The sequence below is a fragment of the Macrobrachium nipponense genome, chromosome 21, assembly GCF_015104395.2.
Source record: "Macrobrachium nipponense isolate FS-2020 chromosome 21, ASM1510439v2, whole genome shotgun sequence".
NCBI lineage: Eukaryota > Metazoa > Arthropoda > Malacostraca > Decapoda > Palaemonidae > Macrobrachium > Macrobrachium nipponense.
Window position 1 is genome coordinate 74,894,398 of NC_087212.1, and position 14,714 is coordinate 74,909,111.

The following is a 14,714-nucleotide window of genomic DNA, read 5'->3' on the forward strand; positions in this document are numbered from 1 at the left end:
ATACTATACAGATAACTCGATTGCGCCGAAGGGACTTGGGCTTCGGCGCATTCTTTACTTGATTCTCATTTCCGCCCCATAACTACTCTTCTTCTTCTTGGGTACGGACACTCATTTACACGTGCAAGAGAAGCCTATATATACTACCTGAACTGTGCTTTATGGCCTCTACCTCGCCGTCCCTCTAGGCGCTGTCTTGGGACATTCCCGGATTTCCCCATTCATCAAATGATCTGCGTGCAACCAACCTGGTCAAATGACAATACTTGCTAAAAATGATGAGCATCCATTTACATGATAAAACACTACCCTTTTACCCACAAAATTTGTTATTTACTCCTTGTTTTCGTCATCGTTACAATAATATCAGACTTGCCTTTACTGCTTCATTTACGGGTGAAGTCGCGGCCCTGTCCGACGAACATGATATACGTGGACCCTAAGCACTGGGCTTTTCGTAGAGCAACTACAGAATGAAGAGGTTTTCTCTCCAGCACTCAAAGCGCGTTAGGGGTCTGAGACTTCCGGCGTACTCTAACGATGTGTCGAGCACATAAATAATCAACGCTCTGAATGCTTCCAGTGTAGCGTCCTGCCTGCGTCCTCTTAAGAAAACGCCTCGCCTTCATCGCTCTCTTGAACAGAGCTTCGTTCCTTCTCCTCTGAGGAGATACAGGTCGCACCCGAGAGGCCACCGCTTCCAGTCTTGTCTGGCAGGGCTAATCTCCCGCTGGGTTGCTAGGCCTTCCCTGTCAATTCAGTCGTAAAACGTTATTCCTTGGAGAACAAGACAGCAGCTATTTCCTCCTACTACTACGCTGGAGAACATATACTACACATTTCGTTTTCCATGAGCCGTAGTATATACTTTTTTTTATGGTGGATTTTACTCTTTTCGATTCAGGCCTCTGGCTGCTGTTTATAGACGACGTATTCTACTCCAGTTCACTACATTACTCTATATCCCAAATTTAGATTTTTTTTGCCATTCCAAACCGTTCAAAATTTTGGGTTTTTTGTTCGAGAAAATAATCTTCGCACTATTGTACCGTTATCTCTGTTCCAAGGATAGTTCGACTTTCATCAACGCAAATCTATAGTCTTGTGTTGATTCGCCACGATTTTCAATCAAATCATAATTATAATTTTACGTAACTACCCATCACCGTCACCAACAGCTTCATGCTATGCTATGGTCTGTCTGACACATCCAAGGATTACTGATCATGATCTCGTTCGGTGACCTATTCGTAATTTATGCGATTACCAAATTTCTCTAACAGAAGAAAAGCAGAAGATTCTAAACGAAGAACTGAAACAAAAGAATGAACTAAATTCAAGAGTAAAATCGAAAGTTGGAATCCACCGACTGACTACGTGAAAAGCCATGAAAAATATCCGTAGATATTTCGCTACTGTCCGCCATCTTGTTTCTCTGTACGACTGGTGAAGTTTTGGCGCGCAAAAGGACAGTCGCACAAATGTCGGCGGGCACAGAGACTCTCTCGCCAATTTCTTTAGAACAAAACCGTAGAACGTTATTAGGCAACAAAAGAGCGAGATATAAAATGAACTTGAGATCACCACGCTTCAGAGAGAAATCAAATATGTGGACGTCTCCGCGAAAAAGAAGGAAAAAAGCGAAGGAGGGCGACGCAAGCGTCCCGTCCGGCCCAAACAAAACAAAGCTGCCATGTCCAGGAAGCCATAAATTCCCGCGATTATTGCGATATTAAAAAGAGACCCCGTGCATCACACCTCTTGGATTAGGATGGGCTGGAATGACGGTCATTAGCCGTTATATATCGCAACACTTATGTTGTTTAGATGACTGGCATCGGGACAATCATGCAAGTCCTGCAATCATGGCGATGGAAGAGCTCCTGCTGCTGCTGCTACTGCTACTGCTACAGGAGGAAATGCGAAATGCATCTGTGCGACAGATTGGACAACAAAAATTTTCGTGTCTACGCCAATTCTGATGGACCGCAAATTGATTCTCTCCTGATCAGCAGGACGCGTCGGGAGGAGCTCTGAAATGACGGGCGACAGACACCGCCTCTCTAGGGAGTGTGACAAAAGATAACTATGAATCATGCTCTGAAGATTTCCGAAACAATGAGTGGAAAAGTCCTCGTAGAAAGCGTAAAAAAATATTCAGATTTATAAGGAGTAGAATACACACATTTGTTTCGATCATAAAAAGCCCCTTAACGACTTCTAAAATACATCTATACCTAGGTATAGCGCACCGTGGGAAATTGGGGACAGGAAGCGTAAATCACGAGCAAATGGGATTCCCTCGCGAACAGCTAGTTCCCTAAGAGAGGACAAGTCAACAACGTACAATCACAGGATTACAACGCACTGCAAGGACGACGAAGGTATGGTGCAGAACAAATGCTATTTGGCACCATCTGCACGATTCATGACCACTCGGAATGAAAAGACTGAGATAGATGCCGAGATCGTTACGAGCGTTGTTACTGGCTTCACAACACATTTCGTTTGCATTACGTCACTTGTTTTCTTGCAGCCTCTGACAGCCAAACTCTGCGTTGAGAAACACGCGTCACTTCGACTTTGGGCCATTTACGAAAACATAATTAATAAGAGTGGCTGTAATAGACTAAACGGTTCCAGAAAACGCGCTCGTGTGACATCGCGCAAGAGAGCGCGAGATTTGACCATAAAAGCACTGAAAATTCTTCGAACCACCGAACCGGCGGTGGAGGGAATACTCCCTCCCGACACATCAGCGAGTCTAGGTCTTCGAGCATGTGTCTGTAAAGAGGAATGAAGGAAAAGGCTTACTAAAAGTTCTTAGATTTAATGAGGAGTCTGATGAATAGTCGGGAGGAGACAACGATGAATCCCGCATAAAAATCGTAAACGCGGTTTTGGGTAGTTTATGGTGATGAGGAAAGGATGCGATGATCGAAGACTTGTTCCATGCTAAGAGTTTCGACTTCCTTCCATAAAGAGAAAAGTGCCCATAAAATCCCGATACTCACTCACACGCCGTGGGCTGCTTTGGTCCGGGAATACAAGTTAAACCTCAAAGTAGTTTTGAATAAATGATGATTCGTGATATCTATTATATATATATATATATATATATATATATATATATATATATATATATATATTAGATATTAATGAAAACCCGTGGCAACACATACACGATACAAAAAAATTGTACTACTTACTTTGTTTTCTTGAATTATAGGAACAATCAACCTTTGGCAACTTGTCCACGGCCTCACTGTGACATCAACAGGACCCGTGATCGTGTTCGTCTTGCAACCTCCTGTTAAAACAAAAAGAAAAGGAACTTCAGTCATTTATTCACACTTCAAATGAGGATATAATGACGGTATAATGTATGAAGAGCTGAAAGACATACGACGATGGGTTGCTGCAAATCAAGAAACAAACTGCTGCTGAGAAAAGGTGGAATATTTATGATGGTGATGTGTCACTGTGTAAACTCTAATGAAGCATCAGACTACGAAGGGCAGAGGAAGGTGGCAGGCACTTCCTGACGCCAGTGGTGGAGGGAGAAGGTGGGGGGGGGGGGGGGACCCCAACAATACGAAATCATGCTTGTCAACATAGGACTGCTACTATTGACAGTACTTATCACTATCACTACACGTATCAATAGTTAACATGACAACCTTAAACGAACGTTCAACCCAATTAATGTCGGTACGTGGTAATGAATAGTGTTTTGAGATAAGTAAGAAAGCAGCAGACCAAAGGAGCCAGGGAATCTATTCGGAGATTTTCAGTAAATCCTCAACCCTCAACAGAAATGGCAGAGAGACTGAAAACAAAAGACGATAGAATGTTTGGCTTGACTACAAGTTATTCTTGCTGTATATTTTGTATATTTACCAACACGACACCTGGACGGCAATTATGAACTTCGAAAGTGATCCAAGGCAGTTTTTTGGTGTTCATACTTGAAAACAACTCCAGGCCATTAGTGTGATCAGGGCAGTAGTTTCTATATAAATACAATATATATCCTTAAATCCACGGTAGACAGGTAAGTGAAACAGCGACTTGGAACAAAAGTACTCTCGTATAGCATATTCTACACTTTCAAGTGTGAAATTGAAAATGTAGAATATACTGCGAACGAAAGTACTTGTTCCAAGTACTGGTTTCACGTTTCACTCAACTTTCTACCGTGGATTGAAGGATATTCTAAAGTACGTGTTCCTTCGTGTTACATTGGATCCAATATATATATATATATATATATATATATATATATATATATATATATATATATATATATATATCTGAATTACGGTAAGAGACAAACAAACAGCCAAGCAACGAAATATTAATAGGGACAATAAATCAAGAGAATGATTAAAAACTGAGCATTTTAGTTAACTTAAAGTTTCCTTTATCTGGTGCTTCATCAGCCTCAAAGCCCATGATCCAAATCGGCCGATAGGAATTCGCGTTTACGTGGTCCCGTCGAAAACGCGGTTTAATCCAGATTCCAGATCTGGAAGGAACTGTTGCCCTTGAAATGACAAACCTGCCAAACTACGCATCTAACGCAGACAAAATGAGCACACACGTAACAAAGGATGATGACTCAAAAACTGTTAGTATGTCACGACAAAAAAAAGTTCCGATTTGAACTTAGAACACTGACCGCCTAACCCAAGGTCTAAAGAATACCTCACCCATCCCTCCCTAACGATGATCGATGCATGTTATTATTCACTACAACACACATACTGGACCCAAAAACACAGATGAAGAAGTTGTTACCAATTATTACTGAAAAATTAGATTTGAATGTAGAATTTAGACCAAAGGCCAACCACTGTAACCTATGAGGTCATTCAGCTGCCAAAACGGAAATTGACAGTAAATGGTTTGAAAGGTGTAACAGGAGATAAACCTCGCAGTTGCGCTATGACTCTTTTTGTGTGGAGTGTGGAAAGTAAGATGGAAGAAAGAGAATATGAAAGCAGGTACAGTAAAAAGAACGAAAGGGGTTGCAGCTAGGGACAAAGGCATGCTGCACAAGGACATTCAGTAATGCTTACATTGCAAAGCATGAAGTGACTGACGGCACTAACGTCCTACGGGAATGAAAAATGAGAATAGTTTCACCTTCAATCACCTCCTCGGTGCGGATGAATACCAACCACAATCATCATCAGGAGTTGACAGAAGATTTACGAATGGACTGACCCAAAGGTCCCCAGCAGGAATCACTCACTCCCTCCGCGGTGTCTGAGAACGCAATTTCCCATCTCGTCTTCGAGATTAGCTTCCAATATCTGCCACATTATCCCTCACATGACATCCTCCATATAGTATGCGTCGCCACGCACAGCACAGCATTTATGTAATTATTGTTATTATTGATATTTCAAAGTTAGTGCACATTTCATTCTATCAAGAAATAAAGGCCTAAAACATGTTTACTAATCCTCCAGGGGATGGAGCGGTCGAAAGTGGAGAGAAAAGAATAACCGTGAACAGAAGTCAGGCGAATTACAGACAGGAAATACTGAGAAACATAACCACAACATCGAAGGTTTGATAGAAATATTTTACAGTATAGTAAAAAGGCAGCGTTCTGACAAAATACTAAGTCGTATTGGACTGTGTACAGCATGCGAATGAAATGCGCCCAGGGCATGTACATCCACTTGTAAAAAATCAATGAAAACCAAACGATTGCATTCGATTCGACTTAAGACGTGACTTCAGCGTCCCTCATGTGATGAATTGAATTGAATACAGACTTTAGGCCAAAGGCCAAGCAATGGGACCTATGAGGTCAGTCAGCGCTGAACCAGCAAAAGGTTTGAAAGGTGTAACAGAAGGAAAACCTCAAAGAAGTTGCACTATGAATCAATATTAGGAGGGTGGAAAGCAAGATGGAAGAAAGAGATTATGAAAGGAGGTACATTAAAAAGGACGTAAAGAGTTGCCGCTAAGATCCTAGTGCACGCTGCAAAGAAACTTAAGTAATGCATACAGTATACCGCACGAGGTGCACTGACGGCACTACCCCCACAAGTAGCGGAAGATTCGACCTTGACGCAGCCAGCGGCCCATGTAAACTTATAATTCCTGGGGAAGCGTTAATGCCTAGAAATTACGCGACGGGGGAACCTTTAAAAAATATTTCCAGACACTTTAGCAAAGCGTCGTAACAGGGAGTCACTAATGATTATTGCCGGTTTCGAGTTACCGTCACACTCACTTGCTCCAGCTAATAATAATGAGAGGATCACACTTCCGCCGCCCACAGTCACACTCACTCAGTCACACATCGCACTCGGCCACACCGACTTTTATCCTACAGACTGGCGCCCCAATTCAAACTTCTAAGAGCTACAGAGAGAGAGAGAGAGAGAGAGAGAGAGAGAGAGAGAGAGAGAGAGAGAGCGCACCTGGAAAATGGTGGGGAAGAGGAGGGTCGCCGATTTATACTTCAGCCACCCTCACGTCGAAAAGTTAAGTATATCTTAGTTTCACCAGACCACTGAGCTGATTAACAGCTCTCCTAGGGCTGGCCCGAAGGACTAGATATTTTTACGTAGTTATAAACCAATTGGTTACCTAGCAACGGGACCTACAGCTTATTGTGGGAACCGAACCACATTTTATCGAAAATTGAATTTCTAATGACCAGAAATAAATTCCTCTGATTCAACGCTGGCAGAGCTGGTGTCGAACTTGCGACTACCGAATCGGTAGGCACGTACACCACTTGTCCAACGAGGAACCACCCTCACGGCGAACCAAAGTGGTGGTACAATGGCGTACCTTGTCATTATTTATTTAAACAAGTCAAAATTCAAGCTGAGAGGGGCTTCAAGAACGGTCGCCCAGAACTCTACCGGGTTACCTGGCGTGGTGAGGTGAGCGGCAATGTCACAATGGGGCCCGATGTACACCCGCTCACAAACACTCACGAAACGTCACTCGGAACTACAGAAGGAGAATAGGCTCTCGCAAAGCTGTCCTGGAGGAACATCCTATCAGTTTCTCAAAAGATACAGAAGAGGACTAAGCAAATCAGAGTAGCCAAAAGAATGACTGTCTTGTTAAGAAGCGTGGGCGATAAAAGACAAGAGCACTCGAGTTACGAGAAACCGCGAGGATGCCAAGACATCTGCAAGACAGAACGACTGACTGTACAACGGCCAAAAGCACGTTTGCACTCAAGAGAAACAAAACCCTTTGTTAACGGAAATGAAAAACTTCCGATATAAATACCTCCGTAACAGGAGACATACAAAATAAATGAACAGGAAATAAACGTTACATATTGTGCGCACACGTTCATTATTTTTCTGGGCAAAAAACTTGAATGTTACCAAGGCAATTTTGCAGGATCCACTGTTACTACCAATACTTCCCTCTGAGAAAAAGAAAATCACTGTCATTATCATTATGGCCGCTTTTTTTTCCCTCCCCGAAACCAATCATGAGTTTCAAGTCGACGCCGGGACGATTTATCCAAATTCACGTGCAGGTACAAAGAACGACTCCTGACCCCATTTCTTGACCCTTGACCCTTCATGAACGATTCTTCTGTGAGTAATGTGATATAAAAGAGTGAGAGAGAGAGACCTCGCTCAAAATGAGAGAGACGGCTCATTTGCATGGGTGATTTTACTACCTGTAAGGAAAGAAGCGGAATGTAATTTTTGCTTAAGGAAACGCACCTTTTAACTCGCTCCTGGTAGTTAGAAGACTGTAGTGGGTGTAACATGGGTTAATACAAGTGCGTGGAGATGGCAACCTCATACTAAAGGACTTTCCCTAGCTGCAACCCCTTTCATTCCTTTTATTGTACCTCCGTTCATGTTATCTACCTTCCATCTTGATATCCAGCCTCAACTAACAATGATTTCATAGTGCAACTGCAGGTTTTCCTCCTGATGCACCTTTCAAACTTACATACCTACTCTCAACTTCCATTCCACTTAGTATGTTCTGGATCTACTCACACACACACACACACACACACACATACATACACACACACACACACACACACACACACACACATATATATATATATATATATATATATATATATATATATATATATATATATATATATATATATACATATATGTGAAAACGAAATCAAAGGCAATGGAGCAACGCCCCAGATCACGTCCAATAAGCGAGCGAGCCCTGGCTTACGCACAGGATGAAGCATCATCTACAATATCTAGAGCCCCGCGCATGAATAAGCACAACTCATCGGGACTCAATAACCTTCGGTTTTAAGCCCCTGTCTAGGGAGTCAATATCTGCACAAATGAAAATTAATATCAAGACTATCAAAGTCCACAGATGATGTCCGCAGACTGAACGAGAAGATATGCCATATTAACTTTCACTGCTGATCTCGAAGAACATTTTTATGATATTAACACACACACACACACACATATATATATATATATATATATATATATATATATATATATATATATATATATATATATATATATTCCACAAATCTCCAGCCTTTTCCTCAAAGTTCTTATCGGAGTAGATTTGGGTCTACAACTCTTCTGGTGCTCACGAAGTATATACATGTCCAAGCCATCTACATTACGTTATTCATAAAATAAACTATCGTGATACCACAACGAAAATTATTATTGACATCTCTCGTATTCCTTGGGTTACAAAGCGAAATAATAAATAAAGAACACATTTTCGCCCTTGAAGGTAAGATGCTCAGAAACATGAAAGCCAGGACCAGATATGACTCGCAGACTTCTGACAGCCACCGACAAAGCATCTCTCACTTGTCAAAAGGTTCCACGGGCTATGCAAAAGCAAAAGGTGCCTCCGAATGAACGTGAGATGATGCTCGGATGTAAAAATAAAATTTCCAATAAACGGGTAATTCGAGTTTATGAAAATGGCAGTTGAATGTTCTAAGTTGAAGACTACATTATTGATGCATTTTGATCTTATGAAGGCCAAAAGACAGTTCTTGCGGTTCGAAGTTGAAATATTGTGATCATCGCAACTTGAAAAAATGCAAAAGTTCAATCAATCTCAAATGAATTCTGAAAGTGTAAAAAACTAAGAGTGGATGGGGGAAGGAGAAAGGCGAGTGAAAAAGGATATACAGATTATGGGATACCTTTCCCAGGGGAATGAAGGATAGAGAATGTGAGGAGTATTCCTCCGTGGAAGGGAAGGGAAGGGAAGGAAGAGAGACAGTAAAGGATAGAGATTAAAAGAAATCTTCTTCCAGGGAACAGAGAGTCATGGCAGCCTTTCTTCAGGAAAGGAAAACATCAAGAAAACACAGAAAATCTCTCTCCGGGGAAAGATGATAAGAAGAAGGAGAGGATGGAGAATATAGAAATACGGGGTAGAGAATACAGAAAACCCTTCTCCAAAGGAGACAGGATAAACAATTGAGGAATCTATTACAATGTTCTTGCTTGGGAAGGAAAGGACAGAAAACAAGGGTTTTTTTTCAGAGAATGAAAGGACAGAAAATCAGGAAAATATTTTCCCGGGAAGGCAAAAGAGGATAGAGAATAAAGAAAATTTTTCACCCTTAAGCAAGGTCTATGATGAATGATAGTAATATTATAATAATAATAATGAACTGTTCATCTTAACAAATCAACTCTTAGACGGATAATGCTGTAAATAAAATACCTCATCGCTTTCAAATTGCCGATCTGGCAACTGGCCCTAAGCTGCTTCATTAACAGAGAGAGAGAGAGAGAGAGAGAGAGATTCACAAGCTGTTGCTTGCGTTTGACAAACAATTTAATGCACCTGGACACAATGCCACCACAGCATGGCCAGCTCACTCTGGCCGAAGGAACACGAAATACAAAAAGGCGGGAGGCAAAAACAGAGGCATGATGGGAAAAGCACAAAGAAAGGAAAAAAATGGGCCCGAATTGTCACTGGCGTAATTGGCAGGGAAAACAAAGCCTCCGGCATTGATATCTCTTCACATCTCACGGTTTGTAATTAGGACATGCTCATTACGGAATTATCATTTGGTGTTGATTTAGCGATCAGCTTTGCGAAATTATAATAGCGGCGAACAATTATCGTTCGGTCATTATCGGTAAGAGGATTATCACTGGGTCATGATCACCTGATGACTATCATCGGATAATTAGGACAAAAGGAATTATCACGTGGGAAAAAAGAAAAAAAAAAATTCCGGGCAAAAAGGTTTCGAGCTCAACTATCATTAAATTTTTTTAAGGCCGCATCAAATTCTCTAATCTTGTCTTAAGTCAGTCTTATGAAGATAGAGCGGAGAAGCAGTGTGAAACGAATTCATTTCCAGTAATTAAATAAAAATTGCAACATGTACGGTGCAATTGCGAGCACATTTATCAAATCTAAAAGCATGCAAGACATGCAACGCACAAAAAAAAGATAAATGCGAAATGAACTTATTACCAACCATTAAATACACATTATAGCATGTAGAGCGTAATTATAAATGAATTTTGCACAAGGAAGCCCATTAATGTATAAGATTATATATAATATATCTATATATATATTATATATATATATATATAGATATATATATATATATATAATATATATGTCTGCTAGAAACTTCATTTTTCCGAGGTCAGATAATAATCGCCGGCTTCATTATTAACGAAATACCAACCACACAAGCAAGGGCAGGTACGTTATAATGCTGGAAAAAAAAAAAAAAAAAAAAAAAAAAAAAAAAAAAGTCACAGCGACGCCAGAATGAAAGGAATCCACAAAGAACATGGCCAGGCAAACTTCCTCGAATCTGGGGCCAAAAGACTCACTGAAAACAATAGTCTCAAATTTATTACATGAATACCGAAGCACCTGAAAGCAAGAGCAGCCATGCGTTTAAAACCCGGATTTTGGATTTCGTCCAAAGATCCGTGACCGATCAGTTGCTCGATCGACGCCCACAAAGGCTTAGATCTTGAGGTGTGATGTCATCAAGTGTTCCAAGATCGATTTATAGACTTTTGGCATCCATGCCAAGCACTGGGACAACTAAGGCCATTCAGCGCAGAAACGGAAATTGACAGTGAAAAGCTTTGGAAGGTGAACAGGAGGAAAAACCTCAAAGCAGTTGCACTATGAATCAAGTGTTAGCTGAGGGTGGGCAGTAAGATGGAAGAAAGAGAATATGAATGGAGGTATAGTAAAAGGAACGAAAGGAAGTTGAAGCTAGGGCCGAAGGGACGCTGCAAGGAGCCTAAAGTCATGCCTACATTACACCGCACGAGGTGCACTGACGGCACTATCGCCCCCCCCCCCCTCCCCCCACAGGAAATCTCAAGTGATGTGCGGTCAGGCGTTGTAACAAACCTTACACTCACTCATTCGTCGAGTACTTATTAAGTGTTTGCTGGCAAGCGCAAGCACCCAAGGCATTAACCATTCAGGCAATCCATTATTGCCGAAAGCATGTCCGGAGGAGCGAGAAGTAACCCCGGTAGCGCGTAACACTTTGCAGGTACAGCGTAACGACAAAATGATAATGCTAACAACTTTAATGACAGAACGTATCGGATGATATAGCTATTTGCGTGTGGCGGACGATCAGCACGGAGGGTGGCCCAGGGGCGCCATGCCAATTATCATCATTATCTACATCAATGACTTGCTAGAAAATGGGTTATCATTATGTGATGGCGATAATGAGCATGCTTGCATGCTGGGGGCAGTTTGCCTGGCTCCCTTGCAGATGCTCCCTCCTCGCGAAAGGATAGAAATCTCCCCCGCGGAACAACAAGGGCGTACGTGCACTCTCTCTCTCTCTCTCTCTCTCTCTCTCTCTCTCTCTCTCTCTCTCTCTCTCAATACATGAAAAACGTTTCCGAAGCACAATCAACCATTACTACTGCCACAACATGCGACAAAATCTGACCGACTGATGAAGTACAAGAGCTTGAAAAACAGAGAAAACGACAACTTTTAAAAATACTCTGTAATGAAATCTGATGCGAGATCTGTTTTCAAGTTGTTATGAACAAAGTTTCCGAGAATAAATGGATGACATTGAAGTAACATCGTCGTCAAACGAAGCCGCCTAGAACAGTGTGAGAGCGGAAAGCACATGTGATGTGTATCGCATGCGGGTGTTAGTAATGATGAACCATAACTGTGGCACATTGTGCTACACTGGTTCTCCGCGGCCCAGAACAATAACGCGCCACTGAGCACAAGCAGAAAGACTCGCTAGAAAAAATAAACTTTTACAATGAACGGATTTGGAGGAAAATGCCATTCCTCTGAGCATACCTTTCACACCAAGACTTGGGTTGTGGAAGTTGCTTTCAATGAATACATATACTCACACACACACAGACCAACTTTATTTCTATTCAAAAGAAATTTCTTTTCTCTCTCTCTGGCCTTGACGATGTTCCTTGGTCAAGCTTCGTTCGTTCACGGATTCTCTTCACAAATTGATATTTTAAATGAGCAGACAATTTCAATCGGCTTCCCACCATTAGACTGAAATCCGTTCCGGAGTTTAGCTTCCGCCGCTTCGTTTTAGCCAAAAGTTATGACAAGGAGCTTCTCTTGATACAAACTCGGGAAGAAAGAATTCCGAATGTTCGGTTTCCTTTATGTACTAATTTGATGTCTTTTAGTCAATAATTATTCGTCGTAGACTTTTTCAATATATTCACGAATACTATTCATGACTACAAACACGAAGTGTAAGATCTATCGCCTTTACTCTAAGGCATTTCCAGTTTGGCTGAATGACTCACAGGATATGATAAAGTTATAGATCTTTCTTTTCGTGATTTCAGTTTCTTAATGACAACATACCCGATGTATACTTTATAATCGCATTGTTATTCCCGTAACAGAAGGTTCAAACTAAATTCAAAATCCCTGCCAGTTACGACTACCCTTGTGCTTGATCAAGCATTCCGAATCCTGTCCAAGGAAGTACAATGACGTTGGTGTCCCTAATGCAATGAATCTGTCACCTGCTTTTCTACTAAACAGCAATAATTTTTTTCTGGGATTGTAATGGATCATTATTCGAATTCTTATTCATTTTAATTAAAATTTCGTAACTAAATGCAAAACTTTAGCTTCCAACAGTAAAGTGCAAATCTTAAAGTTGGTCGCCGCGCAAGAAAATCGTAAAAAAAATATAATATATATATATATATATATAGTAATATTATATAAACTTATAATATAGATTAAAATATGAAAGATCGCCCATTAAAACTCTCTAGTTTAAAGCTAGGGACTATATTTCGGTGGATTTACTTCCACCCTTATCAAGTAAGGGTGGAATTAAGTCCACCGAAATGGGACTTTTATACATAAGATGTATTATCCTGTTTAACAGAAGAATTATTAAACATAATTAGATAAATAATTTATTATAATCCAAATATATATTCTAGATATATATATATTACTTATATAATATATATATATATATATATATATATATAATGGGGAGATAAACTGGATAAACATTAGTGGATTCACTAGGAGACAAATAAGACTAAATATATTAGATATATATGGAGGAGAGAAACGGGTAAACATACTGTATTTCACTTAGGAGACAAATAGACTAATAGATATTAAAAAGTGATCGAGATAAAATTTCGAACATGTAATGCCATGAACATAGTAATTAAACATTAACCTCCAGCACGAAAAGCGCCCTTTCACTCCTTCCTTCCCCGCAGGTCTCAAAGGAAAGAATGAGAGGCACCACTAAATCCATCGGCGGGACGAGTAGAGCACACTATAACTGATTCACTTAAGGTAGATTCTCGGATGAGCCTTATTCTTACGAGACGTTTGTTTGGTGGCTGCTGATTGGCTGGTACCGGGAGGTAGGCAGCCCCCAGCCAATCAGCGGCCGCCAAACTAACGTCTCGTAGGCATAGGGCTCAACCAAGAATCTACCTTAAGTGAATCAGGTATACACACAAACAGTCCTGCACGGAGCCGAGTCCAATTAATTCCCGAAGGAGAGCAACGAGCAAGAAGAGCAGAGGAGGCGGCCCAGGGAGGAGAGCAAGAGGGGATATTTCAATTATGAAGAGGGTGAGCTGACGCAAACACAGTCATTTGCCTCGGTCAGCTTAGTATTAGATCTAAAGTAACTCGACATTATGTTGCCAACATCATCATTAGAGCGCTGCTCGTGCTTTCCAAGTTATCGCGCTCTCATATCCAGCAGGGCCTAGGGCGTCTCCTAATGGGGAATGGAGAGAGAGAGAGAGAGAGAGAGAGAGAGAGAGAGAGAGAGAGAGAGAGAGAGAGAGAGAGAGGGGGAATTTTAATTATTCATTATCGAGAGAGGATATCCTAAATAAAGAGAAAGACGGAGGAAAACATAAAATGCCATTCTTTTTTTTCACACAAAGAAATCAAGAAGAGAGAGAGAGGACGAGAGAGAGAGAGAGAGAGAGAGAGCAGAGAGAGGGGTGGATTTGGAATTATTTATTATCGAAGGAAACAATTAAGCTTAACAAGAAAGAAAGGACGGAGGGAAACATAAATTTGCATTTCTTTTCATAAGAGAGGAGAGAGAGAGGAGAGAGAGATGAGAGAGGGAGAGAATGAAGAGATAGAAGAGAGAGCAATGGAATTTGAATTATCTATTATCGACAGAATAACCTAAATGAAGACAAAGAAAAAGCCAG

General features: G+C 41.0%; 1 protein-coding gene across 15 annotated transcripts in view; it reads right to left on the reverse strand.

The window, feature by feature from the left end:
* Window positions 1-14,714, reverse strand: part of LOC135198179 (DNA ligase 1-like) — a 126,100-nt gene that overhangs the window by 55,471 nt on the left and 55,915 nt on the right. For all 15 annotated transcript variants that reach the window (XR_010310744.1, XR_010310743.1, XR_010310742.1 and 12 more), the window contains one exon: window positions 3,210-3,310. The gene's annotated coding sequence lies outside the window, so the exon portion shown is untranslated. The remainder of the gene's footprint in view (window positions 1-3,209; window positions 3,311-14,714) is intronic.